This window comes from Heliangelus exortis, chromosome 19, assembly GCF_036169615.1.
Source record: "Heliangelus exortis chromosome 19, bHelExo1.hap1, whole genome shotgun sequence".
NCBI classification, from domain to species: Eukaryota; Metazoa; Chordata; class Aves; order Apodiformes; family Trochilidae; genus Heliangelus; species Heliangelus exortis.
In genome coordinates, this window is record NC_092440.1 from 13,498,122 (window position 1) to 13,518,097 (window position 19,976).

Sequence of the window (19,976 nt, forward strand, 5' to 3'; positions counted from 1 at the left end):
GTTTAGAAGCATCACCGTGAAAATCTTGAAACTGTGTGGGTTTTTTTCTTACTTTGACCAAACTGAGGCAAAACTGACCTGCTGAAAATGCCTCACATTAAGGCAGGGTGGCCAGTACAAACCAGTCTGAATCCAGTGAAGGAAGTGTGGACTGGGGGAGTGGCATGGCCCCATGCATGGGCAGTCTCAAGAGTACAAATCCTCTCACATCCATGCAGGTCTCCAACCCATCTGGGCTCTCCCACCCTCTGTGGACCCAGCAGCACCAGAGATGTGTGCAGGCTCCCGGGCACAGAGCATCTTCCTGGGCAAGTCTTGAAATTACAGCTGAAACCCAGAACAGTTTCCCCATGTGGTCCATACCACCAGCCACAGAGGAGCACCTTACACTGTCAGATTCTCCTGTCAAAAGACGCAGTGAAACTCAGAAAGGGCAGAGGTGAATAATGGTGCTTGAGCCATTCACTTCAGTACTGAACAACACACGTGAGGGAACCACCCTGCACTGTGGCCTAAGAACCTTTTCCTCTCTCCAGCCTCTCATTACTGAGGACTAGAAAGAGACAACGAGTATGTTCTCCTTTTGTTTTTTTAAGGAAATGACTAAATTGGGATCAACTTTTCATCTTTCCCACAAAAAGTGCTCTGTCATCTCGTGCCTATTCACCTATGCAAAGACAAGATGACATCTCTGGCTAAAGGCCGACAGTTCTGCACCTCCTTGTCACTTTTAACAAGAAAATAATCCTGCAGAAACACTAGAAAAACAAATCGGTGTTGACACTCCTCATCTGCTAGGTACATTTTACCAAAGGAAAGGAATACTACCTTAGCATTTGACCTCCTCACCTTTTTGACATTGGAAGAAAATAAAGAGGGAGAGGCTCAGAAAAACTGATGCTGGAGTAACAAAACAATGAGAGCTGGCAGGTCTCTAGCATGGGGGAGGCCAGGCAGGGCTGGAGCCAGCCCAGACAGAGGGATGCTGTGAGCCAAGCATGCAGAGGAGCAGCCCCCCAGAGCCAAGGAACACTGGTGTTGACCCTCACACTCCCTGACATCCACCACCAGCAGCATCCTGTAACTGCTGCTGGAAGCTGGACCTGACTGGGAAGGGTGCTGGAGCCAGAGGATGACAAATGAGGGCAGGGAGGTACTGCTGCAGCTCTGCCTGCTTGGCACCAGCCTGGTACACGCTTGGCTCATTCAGGAAGAGCAGTTCATCACCAAATGAGCTCACCCCACCAAGAGTCCTGCACCTTACAAAAGGATGACACAGGACATGGCCAAAGAGCTTCTCAATCCTGCAAACATGGGGCTGCAGTTCCCCACGCGAGTGAGCCAATGCTGTCCCACTGTCTCACCTTGCCCCCAGGAACCCTGCTCCATCCCTGCACTGCTCTGTGGCTATGCAACACTCAGGGGCTACTTGTGCTCACAAGAGAAGACTGCTCTGTCCTGCTCTAAATGCTCACGAGACACCCAACAGGCTTCCAGCTTCTGACCTCTGCAGCCTGTGGGCAGGAACAAGAGGGCTTCCTCATCCCCCAGCACTGCCAGCTGCTGCCTTCGGTCTGGCACGGTGCATTTCACCGAATAAGTCACGCTAACCCCATCTCCTCTCCCTCGAGCAGAGGTTACCAAGAGATAAAACTGAGCTTTGTCTTCTAAACAGTCAGACACTTTCTCCCCAAATGTGCCACCAGCACAGACAAGCTTGCCCTTTGGTCACAATACTCAGATGACTTTCCACGTACATGGGCATCAGATGGTCTCCCTGCTCCCTCAGTACGGCTGGGTACAGTTCTGCTGCTGCCTCGACAGGCACAAGTCCTTTCCTGTAGGAGGTGGGGGCACTCTGAGGAACTCACAGAAATATTTTCCCACCGGTAGCTGTCGGCCTGAGCTAATGCAACATGACACATATCTCACTATGAACAATGTGCTGACATTCAGAGCCTGCTCACCATGTTCCAGACCGCGCCAGTGTCACCGCAGTGTGATCACAGGGGAGAGGGAAGGGGGGGGGGGGGAATATATTTCCCCTCCTTTTGAGCACCCCTTTGAGGTGCTAGTGCTGTGGAAGACCTGGCGTTCCCTCCACAAGACAGCTTTGTAACAGGTAGCACAGTGCCCGTGGTAATGTCACCTGGAAGGAGGAGGACAGCGAGCAAGGCAGAGCTGCCTGAGCAAGGAGGCTCCTGCAGAGCTGCTCTCATTAGTGTCCTGGCACACAGTGCCTCCACATCCTGCAGAGGCAAACCCAGCCCCTGCCACGTCTGCTGTCAGCCCTGGAGAAGGTGCTGCTAAACATGGGAGCAGAAGTTAGCCAGGCGTGCAACCATCCCCAGCCTAAAGACAACCCTTCCACCAACCACACCTTCCAAGGACCAGCTCTGGCTCTCCACAATGCCTCATGGAAGCAGCTGGGATGTCCCTGGGATGGACCCCCCAGGCTGCAGGTGGGGAAATGCTGGGAGCACGGCTCAGGTGCTGAAACCCTGCTTACACAACAGCCTTACACAACACGGCCCTTCAGCAGGTTGCATAAGGACAGGATGGGCACACCTCGAAACCCAGAGCCAGCAGCGTGCCAGCACAGCAAATCCACCACAGCGACCCACAGCAGCATGGCACAGCATGGCACACCCAGGGGAGGAAGAGGGGAGGAAGAGGGGAGGAAGAGGGGAGGAAGAGGGGAGGAAGAGGGGAGGAAGAGGGGAGGAAGAGGGGAGGAAGAGGGGAGGAAGAGGGGAGGAAGAGGGGAGGAAGAGGGGAGGAAGAGGGGAGGAAGAGGGGAGGAAGAGGGGAGGAAGAGGGGAGGAAGAGGGGAGGAAGAGGGGAGGAAGAGGGGAGGAAGAGGGGAGGAAGAGGGGAGGAAGAGGGGAGGAAGAGGGGAGGAAGAGGGGAGGAAGAGGGGAGGAAGAGGGGAGGAAGAGGGGAGGAAGAGGGGAGGAAGAGGGGAGGAAGAGGGGAGGAAAGTTCCTCCACCATGTGCTGGAAGGAGGCTGATTAGACCCCAAAGCACAGAACTCAAGAAGCTCTTTTTTTTGGACACAGAAAATGCTTTAACTGCTCAAGAATTTAATTCTTATTAGAAACGTGCTGGAAGGGTGAGCAGCAGTGTAACGCAATCTACAGTCTTCAGCTTGGTGACAAAGGCAGCACCACAGTCACCAGTAATTCATAATTCTACTCTGAGCTGCTGCAAGAGGCAGCACTGCAAGGTGCTGTTGTACTGCAGGTGCAAAGTTCTGGTCTCTGTGTCAACAAAATCCATCCAGTACATCTCAACATACCATAAAAAAACCAAGCATCTACCACAGCACACGGAGAAGGCTGCTGGGAAGGGTGAGGATTGACTTTCTTTCCAGCCACTTGTTTCCATTTTCTGCACCTGATGCCTGCAGCCTGAGCAAGGATTTACGACAGAGCAGGCTTCTGAGTCCCTCTGCTTCTCAAGGAAGTATCAGGAAATAAAGGGCAATTGCATTAGTCAGCCATCAGAAGTTCAGTCTTTCTGCCTGGTTTCGGATGACAGCAGGTAAAAAAATTGCTCAGCTGCCCAGGTGCAGCCAGTGGTGTCTACAAGAGGCAGGACCAGGACAGAGACCCTGTGCCACACACTGTGCACCCTGTAACAACCAAGGGGCCACACAGTAGTACCACAAAACCGTGCCTGTTTTCTGGTACCCACCATGACCAAGCTCAGGTAATTAGTACAGGGCTCTCCCTGCTCCAGCAAGGCAGGACAGGTCCTGGCACATACCAGTGCCTCACCCTGGGCTCTGCCCCACTCCTGTGACCGTCTGTGCAGGGAGGATGGAGCAAAAGGCAATGCCTGGAGGCTGCCAGCGTGCCCGGGGAGGTCCTACCCACCCTGTGGGCTGGCATGGGCACAGCTACAGCTCTGCTGAAAACTCCTGCTGAGATGAGATTTGCCTCTTTCAGAGCTGCATCCCCCAGCAGCTCCCAAACCATCACCCTCTCTCTCACCAAGCAGTGCCACCAGCCCCGTGTCCTTGGGGGCTCCTCTGCTACCCTATTGCCTGCTCACCAGGATGGCCATCCACATGTCAAGGAAGCCTGTCAAGGTTACATTATCATCAAATTTCATAATCAAATTCCAGTTTTTCTTGCAACACAATTAATCAAATGCTACCCAGACTCAAGACTAATCCTTGGAAATCTCACGGTCATCCTTACTTTGTCTCCCCTCCACACAGCCCTGGCTTGGTGGCCACACAGTCAGTGTCACCCACAGTGCTGTCCCTGCTGATTTCTTATCTCATGTAGCAGCTCCTAAAAGACCACTGCACACTTTCAACAAAAGCTGAGGTAGCCAAATCCAGCTCCTGCTAGCCTCTTTTCCTTTCCTCCCCCCAGATACAAATTTTATACTTGAAACTACTAAAGTTGGCTGAAAATAATGATAACTGACAGATGCTGGGTTAAATAGGTCACAGTCTTTCCCTCAGGCCTAATTTAGACCGGATATCAAAAATGATATAAAATATCATTGCTTGCCTTCACTCCATCAGGACGTCTTCAGACAGACCAATATTAACTCTTTCCTAGGAGTGTTTTGTTTGCACTGTCACCTTGGAAGAAAAAGCGTTTTACCTAACCTGACCTAAAACCCAAGCTCTAAGGGTGCTCTTCAGCAAAGACACTGAGGCTCCTACAAAATGACCTGTGGACTGCATGGATCAGGCAGGAAATCAGGAATGAAAAGCCAACATAGTTCTGATGTTTCAGTGAGATCAAAGCTAGTGCCTCCCACTTTTTGTCCTGCACACTATTTCTAAACAGAGGGGGATATTTTGAACAGCAGCAGAAAAATCTTTCTAAAATCCTCTAAATCCCCTTTCAGAGCCCGAGAAATTCCAGCTGAGAAGACCTTGCCACATCCCAATTGCACTTCATGGCGGGGTGAGCCTGCAAGGCACCCCCAGCAAGGGCCATGGCTGAGCCAGGTCCCTGCTCCTGTGCTGCTGGGGCACGGTGGGCTGGAGTCTGTCACCACAGCCCAGGGGACAGCACCAGGATCTGTCACCACAGCCCAGGGGACAGCAGAACTGCCACTACTCTGCTTCAGCACACGCAGCTCAGACAACTTAGGACGTGTAATTAGAGACTGTATTTTAATGAATATGCACAAGGGGGCAGAGTCAGAGTTGTGCACCTGAGGTTAAGTTTTGCATATTTTAACTTTTCAACACTTAGCAGTGCAGCCTTGCTTCATTACCTTGACCTTCTGCATCTTATTTCCTAGGAGGCTTGTTGGTTTTGTTTCTCTTGAAAGGAGAAAGAAAGCTTACGAGAGATCTTCCTTTGTTTCTATCAGGACACAGCCCCCCACCTCCCTCCCAGAGCCCTCACCTGACTGCAGCCAGGTCTGACCAAGCCACCCAAGGGTCCTCCCAGCACCTGCCCCACCAGAGGCAACAGTCCCTGGTCCTTAGTACGACTGAAATGTCTAACTAGAAAGCTGCATTTTCAGTTGCTTATACATTTGCCAAGGGTTAACTGATCAGACCCAAATTTTTCATGGCAAATACATCACCCAGGTTGAATATATTGATTTGAAGCTTTAGTTGAAAACTACTGGGTTATTTCTCAGAAATATTTCTAAGATAAACTCTCTATCTCTCCCACTCCCTTCATTTTACAGGGCAAAGGTATATTACTGTGTTTTGAGAAAAGGTTCAAGATCTGAGAGGGCTGAGGAATCCTGGAAAGTTTAATATGAGGATTTTTTAAATTTTTTTCTGCCATGCTAGAAGAATGACACAACTTTGACCACTTAGTCTTCTAAAAACTCTTTTCCCTCCTTTGCCAGCTCTAAGATTTTAGCAGCAAAAGTCCCTTGCTGCCACAACCACTCTGAGACTCCCAAAGCAAAGGACAAGCAGAGCCACAGGTAAAGATTGTTGCAATGTAAGTGGGAAAAAAACCCAAACCAAACCAAAGAGCTTTAGCCTTCAACCATTTTGAAAATAGAATTTCAATTTACAAAGGTATTGTTGTTAGACAGTCACTGCCCTACACAGCATGCAGGGAAATGCAGCTCAAATCAGAGTAGCATCACTACAGCCACCTCCACCCCACACCCACCTGCAGCTGCTGCATCCTTGCAGTCCTCCAGCTCTGCAGCTGCAAAGACTCAAAGCTCCTGATGTCCATGAAACCCACAGAGCTGGCCAAGATGGAAGAAAACAGTCAGTGCTTTAAAGTGAAGCAGAATTCAAAGAAAATCAGTTCATCAGTTCTAAAGCTATAAATGCTAAACTCAGCAAGGGGACCATTTGTGCTCCTGTAGACTCATAAAACACATTAAGTACTATATTAGAAGGACATTATTTCTACATTTCAAGTCCAGCATTCACAAGTTAAGAAATGACAGACTGAGGATTGCCTCTGCAACCTGAATTTAACCTTCTTGTTTGTTTGGATTGCAACAGACTTGGGTTACACTGGTTTTCCTCTGAGAAACTGGGTGCAGCCAGGGCACTGAGTGCTGCAGCTGCTCTGTAAGGAACTGGAGGTGCAAGTGGTGGATGCTGCTGCCATCACAATCCAGCTGGAGCTGGAAGGTAGATGTGTGGGAGGAAGAAATGGTTGCTTGCTTAAGGGAAGACCACGTGTCTTGCAAGGCACCACTTGCTGTGATCACCACTGGTGGATTTTGTGCGTGGTGCTGCTGCCAGGTTTGGGAGCCCCATGGGCTGGAGGGTGGGGAGCACCCCAAAGGCAGAGCAGGGGCTGGCAGGCTGGCAGCAACCAGGGAGGCAGCTCACAGCACACAGGGCTTCACCAGGAGGCAGAACACAGCAGCCCTGAAGACCCAGAAGGTCTCAACCCCTGCCCAGGGCATCCCCTGACCCACTCCAGATGCACAGGAGGACACAGCCCAGCCTGGCCAGGGGCAGCAGGATGGCTGCACTCACACCCTGATAAGTCACACACTTAACTGGACACAGAACAAGGCTGACCTGTCAGCATGTCAGCACGGGGACTCCTCATCCCAGTCTGTGTCAGGGACAGCCAACGGCCTAAATATAATTGCAGGGAGGCACAAGTGTGTGATCTGGCAGCAGAGATGCTGCTACTGATCTGCCACAGTGGAAGGCAGCAGCAGCCACCAGCACCAGGGCTTCCAACCTGCTGCAGAGAGAGGAGCCCCTGGGCTGGGGAGCTGCCCCCAACCCCCAGCCCCACACCAGCCTGCAGCCCCCCATCACAGGCAGCTGGGGCATGGCAGAGCCCAGGCCCTTGCTATAATTAAACTCTCCCTGTTTCAAAGGGCAGGGAAACCAAAGGATGCCACAGAAGAGGGATTGCCTCAGCCTGTGGGCAGCCAAGCAGTATTTATACCTATTTTAAAGCAACAGTGGGGTGTGCAGTACGCACTGCTGTGCCAGACAGAGTGCCAGGCTGCCTGTGCAGAGATGTCAAGTTAAAGAGCCAAAGAGTGTCAGAACCCTCAACAACAGCTATGGTGGTTTCACTCACATTATTTATAATTACACTTTGAGAGTGTAAAATGTACAAGACCGGGATCACTTCCACTCTCACTGAAATGCAGCCTCCATCAAGATATCCCACGGGAAACACTGCCCAGGGGCAGCTGCAACAGGAGGGAGAGGCAAGAGAGCAGTGACCCAGTCTGAGATTCCCAACATCCACAAATAGGAACATAGTTTGCCATCTTAGCTTCAAACAAGAATCCCAGCTTTCTGGAAGAGGCATTAAGCGCAGGCAGTGACTGTGATGGGAAGCACAGGGAACAGGGCACTCACCCCACTCCCAGCCTCACATCACCAGGCTCCAACCACAGCGAGCTGAGGGGTGAAAACAAAGCTGAGCAGACAGACCACACTCCTGAAGGACACTGCTGCCATCCACCTTCCTGCAGGAGACCTTGGGGCCTGGATTTGCACTTCCTACCTGGTGAGGCAGAGGCTCAGGTTGCACTAAAGCATGAGGAATAAATCTTTCCTGCAAAACGGAGCTCTGCTGGTTGCTCAGCAGGATGTGCCACTGAGCTGACACATCAGCACCAGCTCCCAGCCAGCACGCCCATATGGCTGGCCAGCAGCCTGCATGTTCTTTCACTTACATTCCCCTAAAGTTTTGATATTAGACCAGGAGCTGCAGCAAAACAATTAAATGCCTGGGCTGATCATGCAGCAGGATCATGGTGAGAGGGTTTCCCCCAGCAGCAGCACAATCAGTGATGAGAGGCAGCATTAGCCATTAACCAGGCCCTGCCAGGCTCAGCTCAGAGGCTGATGTTTGAGCAAAACCTCTCACCATGACCGTGCACTGAGGGGCACCCCATGCACCCCTGACCCACACACACCTCACAAGCTCCCAGCAGAAACGAGCACAAGTCCATGAGCACAGCCATGAGTGAGGTGTTGGCCTACGCCAAGAGCTGCTCCCACCTCAGCCCCACCAGTGCATGGGCTGTGCAGGCAGGGATGGCCCTGCCAACACCCAGCAACAGATCCCAGTGTGCAGAGGGGCAGACACAGGGCATGGGGTGCAGAGGGTGGGTAGGGGCAGTCCTTTTCCTGGACAGACACCCACCAACAGCTCATTCATCTCACCGTTATCTCACCTGCACACCCAGCACAGATCCCTGCCACCCAGCCTGAACCAGGCAGCCCCAGCCCCAGCCACCCTCTGGTGAGACTGAAGAGTCATCTCTTCTCCCTGGCTGAGTGGTATCTTCTCTGTGAGTAGACAGAAGGCAACAAACTATTTCATTTTTACTATTTGTATTTGACCTTTTTATATTGTTTGCTTTTTCCAGCATAATCTCTTAAGAACATGACTCTGATGATTTATAACAAAAGAATATCTCTATAGTGGGTGCCTTGCAAGACTTCTCTCCTGCTGCTTTAGAGTGATTTACTTTTGGATTAGCCTCTGATAGAGAAGGGCTCGGCTGACGATTTGCCCTCGTATATCAAAAGGGAAATCCTTAAGACATCACTATAAAACAGCAGGAAAGAGCACCTGCCTGACTCATAAACTTATATGATGTGGTTTAGTCAGATAGGCCATCTGCCTCCCTTACATACCCATATGTCCTTCGCTGTTCTCTGCTACCTCACTGTTAACTTCAGTGATTTTCCCCTTCACTTCTGCAAACCTGAAATAAAGAGAAATGAATCGAGTGATAAACTTTCATGCAGATGGGAACAAGTGAAGTGGCCACTGTCTCTGCCTTCTAGTTAACACAATAAATAGTGACAGTGACGTTGAGGAAACACACATCTTCTCTTAATTAGATTCATGTTATAAACTTAATGTGCCAAATCCTGCCCTAGTTCATATGCACATTGCTCAGCCAACCCAAGTGAAGAGAGGAAAAACCCTTTTCTTAAGCATGTCCTTGCCAAACCCTGGCCATTCACAGCAGGAGCAGGGTCCCCATGCAATGATCCAGAAGTTTATAGAAGGGGTGGAACAGTGAACAGTGAACAGTGCTGGTATGTGCACACTGCACCCTGTGCAATAATGTCAAATGATAAATGCACCTGGAGCCATCATCTTTTGCTGGCAGACAGTGCATGGCCATCAAAAGAGGCAGCATTCATTCCCCAAGCAGGCTGCCTGCTCTGCCTGGCCCCTTGCTGAGGAAGGGCCAACAAGATTTTCAGCCCACCTTGCAGTGGAGCACCTACAAACGGCTCTGGGAAGTGGAAAGTGCCTCAGTGAAGGCAGCAGGAGCTGTTGGGGAGCCCAGGGCAGGGAGCTCATTTGCATCCATGTCTGCATCCACCTGGCCCCAGCAAGCTGCTGTGGTTCAGGGGGCTCGCACAGGCAGGCCATGGAGAAATTAACCCCTCCACAGCTCAGTGGGGATGAAGAGCCTCTTGTTAATTATGTTCCTTTTTGATGCTTGTCTTGCTTTTTAATTTCTGAAAACCAAGACTCTGGGAGTTCATTTTTTTCCCCCCTCTGCAACAGGGTTAAGCAAGCAGAGGTTTTTCCAGCTCTCTGGAGAGCTGCCTATAGCCTACCACAGAGTGGATAAAAACCTGCATAAAAAGACCACCCAAGGGACTGGGAAAAGTGGTCCCCATAGGAAAGAAAGAAGCATTTTGTTTAGAAAGGCTGAAGCACAGACAATTACCCGAAGCAGAAAAACATCGGCATGAAACCTGCTGCTCAGCCTTCCCCTCTGAGAGCCCCGAGCAGAGCCCTGGCCAGGGGTGAGGGAGTGTGAGTGTGCGAGTGTGTGCACACCTGTGGCACGGCTCCTTACAGATAAACAGCTGGTGTCCTGTGCACATGGAAACACCTCCCTGCCCAAGCACTTCATACAACCTCCCCCCTTGGAGACCCCAGGTTATTGCTCATTAACACTTGGCCCCAGCCAAGCAGCTGCCCTCTGAAGACATCCAGCTACTGCAGTGCTGGGACAAGCACTTACCCACAGCCTGTGCCCCCCTGCTCCTACCAACCAGCAACAAGGGTTTTGCACAGCAGCTGGGGTGACAGCCTTTGGGGTCACAGCACCCAGCCCTGCCACCAGCACCCTGGCCATGGTGAGTGCCTGGAGACCCCAGCCAGAGGGGCAGCGGGCACAGCAGCCCTCCCACCAGCCTCCAAGGACATCCTGGAATTCAAAGAAATTAAAAGTGGAAAAGGCACCACATTAACCTCCTTAATTTTTCATTTCTGACACAGATTGTTTTCTCCTCATTTCAAAGAATTTCAAGTTAATGTCTGGAGGGCAGAAAAAATCCATTTCCCAATACGCCTGCTGCAGCTTTTTCACCAATCGACTGCCCTTCCTGGTACAATCACTGGGACATTGATTTTTTTTTTTTTTTTCTAGAGCATCATCTGAAAATCTATCAATGCAAAAGGCATCTTTGAAAAAAAAAAAAAAAAAAAAAAACAGCAATCCAAAACAAGCTGCTTTCTCCACCTTTTAGCCCCAGTGTTGCAGAAAAATCTGTGTCCAGTACCCCTTCCAGCAGCACCCATCTGGGCATGGCAGCAGAAACAGAGCCCCAAAGTGCAGGTCAGCAGCCTCTGGCTCACATCTCCTCTTTGGTGGGACAGTCCCAGGGCGAGGATGTCCTGGAGTGGCAGGCAATGGGGATGTGCCAGGGCCCAGCCTGTCCCTGGGGCTGCTCCCCCTGTGAGCAGGGGTCTCCCTCTCTGGGGAGGGAGAGCTTTGTCACCACCTCACTGCAGGGAAGCAGCAGGACAGGCAGCAGGCAGGCAGGGGAGTTCTGCCCATGGTCAGCCCTCAGTGGGGCAAAGTGTGCAGCACAGGCTGCCCCAGGTTACACAGACAGCAGAGGTTCTGGTGAGCCTGGCAATAACTGCCTCCTATTGCTATGCTAAATGAACACTTCACTCTGTCTTGGCATTTATTAAGCACCTGGGAGAGAGACTGCCTCGTGTTGTCCAAAACACTCTTAATTACTGTTTAATCAAGATCTCTTCCCCCCTAGAAAAAAAAAAAAAAAAAAAAAGGAAAAAAAAAAAAAAAAAAAGAGAAGCTGCTAAACATTTGCATGTATTTTCCACTGCAATCACACAATCACATTACACATCTCTGCGACAAGCAAATTCTTGGCAGTGCTCAGGAAGAACACACTGCCTGTGCAGGAGCATCGCAGCACAGCGTGCTAATCCAAATAGCCTTAGGTCTCCCCTTCTCTAGGTAAGGAGAGGAACCAGGAGGATTTCCTGGCACGTGGACTAATGCTATCAAATGCTTCTTTTATTTGTTGTTGACACATGTATAACAGTTGAAGAATCACTAAATAACCTTGTAACATCTTGATTTATGGATTATTCTTCCATAGGAATAGCACAGGGTGAGGACACCGTGTGCTCCATCCTCTGTGGATAACACCCGTGGATCAGCCCAGGGCTGAGCTGCAGAGCTGCTCAGAGGGGGTGTCCAATCCCCCACTGTCAAGTGGGCGAATGCACAAAGCACTGCGTGGGCATTTCAGCACAAATCTTTCTTTTTGGCAACCCATCTCCTGGAGCTGGATTTTCTGAGCTACACAGCCTCAGAGCAGCCACCAAAGGCACCAGGGGTGCTCAGCGGTGCAGAGCCAGAAGGCAGCACCTCCATCCAGCACACTGCCTGGGCTTGGGGTGCAAGAATTTACACATCAGAACCTCCTTTTGCCTCCACTGTACATCCAGCCCAGGCTCAGCTCTTCCTAAAGATAAAAGGGATTTCTCTCAACTGATTTTACTGGTAGTCACAGCGCTCAGACAGCTCCAGCAAAAATTAATCTACACCTGAGTGACTTGAGGAAGAGAAGGGCTTTAGGAACAGCATCCCTACACGTGTTCCCACACCATGCAGACACCTGTGACACCACATGTCCTGCACCTGATGTGTCACCGTGACCAAGTGACAGTCACTCAGGAATCACCACTGGTGATAGCTTATCCACGGGATACGAATCTGCATTTAACAGCTGCTAAACTTCCCACTAAACCCAGAATATTAGGTTAGATCACCTAATGGGATCCTTTGAGTTCTAGGCTGATAGCAACTTAACAGTTGCTGGCAAAATCCTCCAAAGAAACACAGCTGCACTATTCCAATACAGATGTCCACACTGGATGAGAAGGGGACATCTGTGCTGGAGAGTGGACAAACTGGCTCCCCAGCACCTTGTACACCCTGACTTCACTCAGAAAATCCAAAGATCTTCACAACAAGAGGCTTGGGCAAGAAGGAAAGAGTTTTCAGAGGAGATGGGCACAGAGATTTGTTTCTCTGGGAAACACAGGCAGAGCATAGGTATAGGGATCTCTCACTACACATTAAAACATGAATTTATCCTTTTCCATGAATTACTGGATTTCTTCCATTTCTCCTTCCCACTCATGGTACAAGGCTCATCTGCACACAGACAACAGGCAAACAGAGCTGTGCACATCCCTGCTCGTGTGGCAGCTGAGCAGGAGCTCACAGCAGACTTCAGCTCCCAAGTAGCACTCCTATGAAGTGAGCCCATGTCAGCCCTCGCAGGCACACCAAACTAGTCCAAGATTATCTCTGTTCTCAACCCGTTTACCAAACAGGTCTGGTGGTGAGCATGTGCTGACTCTTGATCTAGGGAACACATCCAAGGCAGACAGCTGCCAGAGGCTTCCCAGCGGATGAACGCTGTGTGCTAAAGGAGTCCCTCGCCTGACACGGAGCTGGGAAGTTGGTTTGGAGGTTGAAGTGGGGACAGATGAAAAGCTGAAGCTCACTCTGTCCTGTGCCATCACATGGACACAAAGAACAGGGGCAGCAGTTTGGAGAGAATCCCAGCCTAGAGCATTCACCTGCAGTTTGCACTAGGTATTTCTGCTGTCCCTGAAGCAGCCTCTCAGCCCAGCCATACAGAGGCATGCATTAGAAGTCTGCAGACCCCTGCCCCAGCTGGGCAGTGCTGACCCTGTTCCCCCAAGAGGTGGATGATCCCACTCCACCAGCAGCCAGCCCCACCAATAACCCCCCCAGCCCCTGGGCAGCAGAGCATCATCCCACCTGCGCACAGCTTGAGGACAGCACAGTCCCCTCTCTGCAGGGAGGGAGAGGAGTCTGAACCACCTCTAACAAACCTACTAATTAAAAACCTTGGAAAGGCTTAAAATTAACTTTCCTGGGGATTGGGAACAATTTGAAAAAGAAAACAAAACTAAATCTTTTTTCTTTTTTTTATAGGCAGGGAGCAGAGCCAGGATATCAGCATGTTGCAGCCAGGAAAAGCAGTCTGGGGAAGGGGCTGGTGCCCTGCCCTCCTCCTGCCCCCCATGCTTCCCACCACTGCACTGCAAAGCTTTATCACCACAGGCAGAAACACACTAAGAGCAATGAACTGGCTGCTGTGCTGCCATTTAAATGAGACATTTAACATGTTTCCAGTTGTGAAATTAGCATCTGACTTCATTGATTTCTCCCCTCCCTCACCCTCCAAAAATCCATATTCTCCAAGACTTTGAGAACCTACAGCAAGGAACATGAAAATCAGCTCGAGGTTCACAAAGGAAAGGCCAGCACGTACATCTGGATCACTTTTAAAGATAATTACTCATTTTCATATCCTCCTTCCGTTCTTCTGGCTGGAAGCACCAGACACCATGCAGCCAGCCTTTCTTGGAATATTTTCTTGGCACACCAGGGTACCAAGGGTGTTTCAGAGGAAGCTCTGAAAACACTCAGACCTAGACTGTGATACCCTTGCATCTCATCAACATGCATGTCCCAGGCAAAAGCCAAAGTCTGGTGCAGAAGACGTACACACATTTCCCACTGAAGCCACAAGAGGATTACTCCAGGCCTGTTTAATGAAGTCCTAGCACAATAGTGTTGTAAGGCTCTTAATCACGCTGTGCTTTAGCAGCATTCCTTGGCCCAGAAGAGCACACCAGCAGTATGAGACATGAACACTGGCCAAGCTTTGTTTCCATGTTCCTGTTTCCTGAGCCCATGAGGAACATCTGGTTGCCTTCCTTCCACTGCTGAGGGTGGGCATGGGTGGGTCTGCACTGACAGCAGCAAGGCTACAGCTACAGCACACCCTGAGCAGCCTATTGATCAACACAAGATGAGGCAAGAAGGAGGACGTGCTTGGAGACGTGCCTGCAAGACTTTTGCCATGCTGGCAGCAGAAGCAAGGGACACAAAAATTAGGATCTGTATGAATGCCAGCACTGGAAAGAAAACCAGAATAATGTGAGATAAAAGACATTTGACCATGGCCTGCAGAGAAAGTAGCCAGCAGTTGCCTGGTCTCCACAGACTAAAGCAGGAACCACAGCACTTCACTGTGGTGAAGTCCCTTCCAGGACACGGGCACCCACTCAGAGGGGCTTCACCCATCCATATCAGGGGCTCAGCTGCAGAAAGGCCCTTGGGCTCACAGCTGAGTGCCATGGGAAGGCAGGACCACAAACCAGGAGTCAGCAACCTGGCACCCCACATTCTACACCTGATCTCAGAAGGGTTCGGGAGGTTTTTTCCACGTTTCACAAAAAAACTGCCAGTGCAAACCAGATTTCAGATGCATGCCTGCCCAAAATTTCTGCTGGGGAAATGGGGTGTTTCCTCTACCATGCTGGGTTTTGCACAGCACATCTGCAGAGCTGCTGTGACTGGGGCTGGCACGTGAAAACCAAAGCTTGTCCATGAGTTATGCCCAGACCCCCACCCCTCAGCCTCCATCGTGGGGTGGTGATGGAAGCAGTGCCCAGGCAATGCCCCCAATAGGACACGCTGGCTGTGGGTTCAGCAGCTCCCTGCAACTGAGAGTCCAGCACAGGGGGATGCCTGGATTAGCTCCTGGCACTGTAGGAAGTGTGATAATAGCAGAAGCAGAGCAGCAGGCAGCAATTGTGGAGCCTGAGCAAAATCCCTTGTTTTCACTGGCTAGTTCTGGTTTCATGTTTCTGATCTTTTAAACATCAGGCACTCCCCAAGCCTGGCCAACAGCTCCTAACACAGCACTCTGCTCCCTGCCAGCAGCCTGACCTGTGCCAGGAGCTCCCAGCAAACTGCCAGCTCCAGCTGGAGACCCAGCTCCAGCCCTGCTCCGGGATGGGCAGCATCCCTCAGCACCAGGGCAGCAGGGCTCAGCTCCTGGAGGAAAGAACCATTCCCCCTCTTCAGCCAGGGCTCACACCAGACAAAGCTGCTTTTCCCAGCCTGCCTCTGCAAGCAAACCCACAAGTATCCCAAACCAGCAATGGAGAGAGGCAAGACCAGAGCAAACCAGTGCCAGCCACGGGCACTGACACGTGCTCTGCTTTCAACCCAGCCACTCAGCCACAGAGTTTCAGCCTGGCTGTTAAGGCAGTCACTGGTGCAGAGCAGACTGCCTCCACTACCAGAGGAGGAAGAAAGAGGCAATCTTGAGGAAGATGAAATCACCCTCTACAGCCTGGAAAAAGCTGGGTGTTATGAGACCACAGACTGGACGGAAGGTCAGGCAGGCAGGTGAAGGGTTAACAGGTGGAAGTCAATGCCCCTACACCAGGCTGCCAATATTTCTATCAATAAATTATGCATCAGCATCTAGTAATAATGACCTAGCAGCCAGAGCTATTTAAAACAAACCAATCAATGGTATTAACGTAGTCCCCAGGAGAAAACAAGACACCAGGCACAGGAGCAGGGAGAGGAGCAGATCAGGCCAAGGAGAAAGGGACCTTTGGCTGGCAGAGCAGTCAGCTACAGTGGAAGGAGAGGTCCCTGTGCTAGAAGGCTGGGCCAAGAGCACAGAATAGAAACCACTTCCCAGGCCCCTGCACCCCAGCCCTGGCACTGAGAACAGCAGCCTGGCTCATCAGGTGGCAGCTGCTCTGGCCCCATTTGACCTCCCAGGCCAGGCCCTCCCCAAGCAGGGAGGTGAACACACTGCACAGCATCAGCTGCTGCCCCTGGGGCTCCAGCACTTCAGGCCCCAAGAGTCCTGGGACATCAGCCACCAAGGCTTGGTCCCTTCTCACAGACACCCTGAGGCTGTGCCCTGCTCTCCCCACCCCATTTCCATTCTCCCAGAACAGAGAAGTGGTATCTCTGGTGCTCATCTGCATGCAGAGATACTGATAAACAGCAGCCCATGTCCTGCAGGCACTGGCCCATGCACTGACACATGTCAACTGGGGGCTGAGGGACAGAGAGCACCCCCAGGACCCCGCAGGGGCTGGCTGGGCATGGCTCAGCACTGCTGTGAACACTGTGCTGCACACCCAGGACAGCCCTGCACAGGGGGCTCAGACACCACGGGCACAATGGAGGGTCCCGAGAGAGAACACCCACAGCCCAGCACAGGGACAGCTCCTGCTCACCTCCAGAGTCCCCAACACGGACAGGGGCTGGGGCTTGGCTTCAGCCAACACTGCCCACCCTCCTGGCACCACCCAGGGCTGAGGCAGCATGGCGGGGTGACAAAGGCAGCCGGGTGACAAAGGCAGCCGGGCTGGAAACAGCAGATCCAGGACCTCCCAAACAGCCTTCGAGGCACCACAAGGTGGGAAAAGAATTACCATTCACTCAGATCTGTACAAGCATCCCTGATGTTTAGTGGCATTAAAACACTAAAAATCAAGTTTTCCTCATTCACTGTACAAATAAGATATTGCTGTTAGTTGTTTCATCTTTTCATTAACTGGCCCAGACCTTCCACCTCATCTGATCCACAGGTAAGCATCACAGGGGATTCCTTGATTCGTTTAAACATCTGAAAGAGAAATCCCCAGAGGTAAGAGCAGTAGTCAGGATCCCCCCCTCCAACACCATACTCTGTCCTGAGAGCACATCCCATCCAGGGACACAGAGCTGTGTGGAGGGGATGGGCATCATTGCTGTGCAGGCAAGGGTTGTGCTGCCTGGAAATAAGGCAAGGAGCTTGCTTGTAAACACTGAGAAGAAGGTATCTAGAATTGATATTCAAGGATCCTGACCTACAATTCAAAAGGCGAAATAACTGGGGAAACCACATTAGTTTGCACCATTTTCTTCAGTTCTTAAAGCCTTAAAGCTTCTTTTGTCCTCGCTGCTCAGCAAGAGGGACAGTTGGGCACAAAGTCTGCTTGCTGCTTATCTATAATGAGCATCTTTACCAGCAATCTGAAGCAGAAGGGTTTAGTTTTGCTGCTGTAGCCCTCTGGAATACACCCAGCTCATGAATGCAAGAACATCCTGAAGGATTTGCCAACAGCATCAAGCCAGATGAAACAACAACCATCCCACCAGGGACAGCACCAGCACCGGGAGGAGGGGAGGGAAGTCCCAGATCATTGACCTGATCCATCCTGGCACAAAGCTGGTTCAGAGGGACACAGTAGGACAAGGGACTGGGTGTCCATTTCTTCTCCTGATGTTCATAACAGGTTGTGAAGTCCCTGAAGTGGCTCTGGCAGAACTTGATTTGAACAATTGATTCCTTTTCCTCTGGCACAATTAAACTAAATCAGCTCAGAAGTAACCCTACAATAGCAAGAAGAGCACAGATGTATAGTGCTGTATAATCAGCACATGCAGCTCTGTGTGCAGAGCAGGGCACGCACTCAGTTCACAGCCAAGGTCCCACCAGCCCCCCGGCAGCAGGGAGTGGGTCGGGGGGCTGTGCCATGGGGAGCAGCAGCCCCTGCAGCAGGCTGGCAGCATGCAGGGGCATGGACCCCTGGCCCTCACTGCAGGGCTGGGGCTGCAGCCTGCCCTGCATTCTGCTCATCTCCAGCCCTGCACACCCTGCAGACACCAGGACCAGGGGGGACAACAAAGAGAGAGGAACAGATCATCAGCCCCTGCCACCAGGAGCACAGCACCCATGGATGAGCACAAGGGCTCACCAGCCCATACACATAACACACTTCATGTGCATTCTCCATATTAATAAATGGGGAAAGAAGGAACCATAAATCTATGAACTGCCAATTTGCACAGGACCAGCTCTTTTACTGGCTACGCACTAGCACCTTTTACAGCCCATTAATTACTTTCTCTAATAAAGTTTGACAAAATGATAACTTGCCCATGAAAAGTGTTGTAATAAATACACTTTCCCTAACTTTGGACCATTCTTGCATGTCTGGCTCATAACCCCCTTCCATGGTACAGTGGCTTATACCAAACCTGTACTTTTCATCCAAAGAGGGGTCTCAGTGTGACCCCCACTTGCCTGCCAGCCAGCACGATGGTACCAACCCCATGATGGGTCAGCAGGGCTCCTCCTGCAAATCAGGCAAGAGCAGGTCCAGTGATCACGGCCTCCACCAGCCAGGCTGAGCAGTGGAAATGCTTCCCATGCTTCACTTCCACCTCAGACGAGAGCCCTGCTTACCCCCTGGGCCCCAGGTACCCCATGCAGCCCTCAGCATGCTCAAAGCACCCCTCAGCTCCAAGCCCAGCAGTGCCCATGGAAGGGTTGGACAGCTGCACCCATAGCAGCACCAGCTCCAAGTTAAAGAGTCAGGGTCTCCAGAATCCCCAGGTGCCATCACCACCTCCAGGGGACACTGGGGACCTGGCTCCCAAGTGTGTGCAGCACCCAGGCTGCTTCTACACTCACCCTTTCCTTCCATTTCTCAGAGCAGGCACCAAGAGGTGTCTGATGCTCACAGCTTGGGGTGCTCACTGTATTCCTCTATTTACATAAAGCCAGACATGAGCCCTGCAGGGGAATCCAAAGCTGTCCTTCCCTCATACAGAAACTGGGATCATTAGGTGTTTTTGAGTCTAATAATTCCGAATCATAAACTGCTTACACACTTGTTAATTATGACTCAGAGCACTAAGAGACCCAGTTCACCTCCTGACACAGAATTCAGATCTCTTGTCTCTCCAAGTCAGTTTTGTAACTGAGCATTGGATCCTGGCTCCAGAGCTCGTGGGCAGCACCACAGCCCGAGGCACATCCACCCCCTCCCTCCAGCTGCCTTTCCCCCAGCAGGGAGCTGCAGGCACAGGCAGGGCTGGCAGAGCCACTACCACCTCTGCAGAGGTCCAGAGCCTGAGCAGCAGTTCTAGAGAAGGCCCAGCTCGCCCTGGCACGTCCCACATGGCAAGCTGGCCATGCACACACTGTGCCTGCTGTGCTGCACCCCAGGCAGCCCAAGGTTTCTTTCCCTGTTTAATTAGTTGAGTGACTCTGCTCTGCCCAATAAAATCATCACCCCCCTCAGCAGTGCCATGCCGTGGAAATTTATGATCATAATTTAGAGGCTGAATTACCACTGTCAGTACCTATGCCATATGAATTACTCAGTTGTATTAAATTCAACTGTTGATTTTGCAGGGTTATATGAAGCGGGAACACTTAGAGCCAATGAAATAATGGAGGAGAAAGAATTATGGTCAGGGAAGTACCATTAGCTGTTCAAAGCATCCTGTGCAGAGCCACCTGCCCAGCCCCAGCCCAGGGTCCTCTGCCCACAGCCACACACATGTTGTGATAAGGCTTTCATGCCCATACACA

General features: G+C 51.3%; 1 long non-coding RNA gene across 1 annotated transcript in view; it reads right to left on the minus strand.

The window, feature by feature from the left end:
- LOC139805373 (uncharacterized) overlaps positions 1 to 19,976 on the minus strand; it is a 42,100-nt gene that overhangs the window by 14,968 nt on the left and 7,156 nt on the right. The window contains exons 2-3 of the long non-coding RNA XR_011729788.1: positions 9,093 to 9,163; positions 6,118 to 6,199 (exon numbers count right to left, since the gene is read on the minus strand). This is a non-coding gene — a long non-coding RNA (uncharacterized lncRNA). The remainder of the gene's footprint in view (positions 1 to 6,117; positions 6,200 to 9,092; positions 9,164 to 19,976) is intronic.